This window comes from Nelumbo lutea, chromosome 7 (assembly GCF_056320005.1).
Source record: "Nelumbo lutea isolate HS-2025 chromosome 7, American lotus-T2T, whole genome shotgun sequence".
NCBI classification, from domain to species: Eukaryota; Viridiplantae; Streptophyta; class Magnoliopsida; order Proteales; family Nelumbonaceae; genus Nelumbo; species Nelumbo lutea.
In genome coordinates this window covers 43,332,377-43,333,169 of record NC_142690.1, presented here as the reverse complement: position 1 = coordinate 43,333,169, position 793 = coordinate 43,332,377, and the positions used below count along the sequence as shown (strand labels likewise).

General features: G+C 37.1%; 1 non-coding gene across 1 annotated transcript; it reads left to right on the top strand.

The window, feature by feature from the left end:
- The first annotated feature begins 460 nt into the window (after positions 1 to 460).
- LOC148846202 (small nucleolar RNA R71) lies at positions 461 to 567 on the top strand. The gene has a single exon (XR_016102645.1). It is a non-coding gene; the product is annotated as a small nucleolar RNA R71 (small nucleolar RNA).
- Positions 568 to 793: the final 226 nt, after the last annotated feature.

The window sequence follows — 793 nt, the reverse complement described above, 5'->3', positions numbered from 1 at the left end:
ACTCCATGAAAAGTTTGGATGATTCCTCCACCCTGGGTTGTATGTTTTTGAGTATGGGTTGAAGTTTGACCTACCAGCATGAAAAATAAAATTAGCATTCTCATGGGAAAGAAAAGGACTATTTAATTGACAATCAGAATTAGTATGTCCTATTTGACCACATAAATCGCATGAGATGCTAGATGGTGTATTAATGGCTGCAATACTAAAATTATCCAGTCTCTTGTTCAGATTAGTTATTTGCGCAGATAGGGCTGCAAAGGAATCGATGTGGTGTACTCCCCTCTGATTGGTTCGGTCATTGCTCCACTAGTAGCTGTTTGATACCATCTCCTCCACTAGGTCATATGCTTCCTCTAGAGTTTTCCTCATGATCGTACCACCTGTGGCTACATCAATAATGGATTAGTTAGAGGGGGTAATACCATTATAAAAAGTCAAAATCTATCGCCAAGTTGGTATCCCATGGTGATGACACTTCCTAAGCATCTCCTTGAATCATTCCCATGCTTCATACAAGGATTCCCTCTTAAATTGAGAAAAAGTAGTAATATCATTTATTAACTTTGTTGTTTTAGAGGGTGGGAAATATTTAGCCAAAAAATTTTAGGTTAGATTATTCCAAGTGGTGATACTTCCTGCAGAGAGTGAGTTAAGCCAATCTTTAGCTCTATCATGCAATGAAAAAGGAAATAATCTAAGCCTAATAGCATCATCAATAACTCCATTATGTTTAAAAGTATCACATATTTCCAAGAAGTTAACAATGTGTGCATTAGGGTCTTCACTTGGT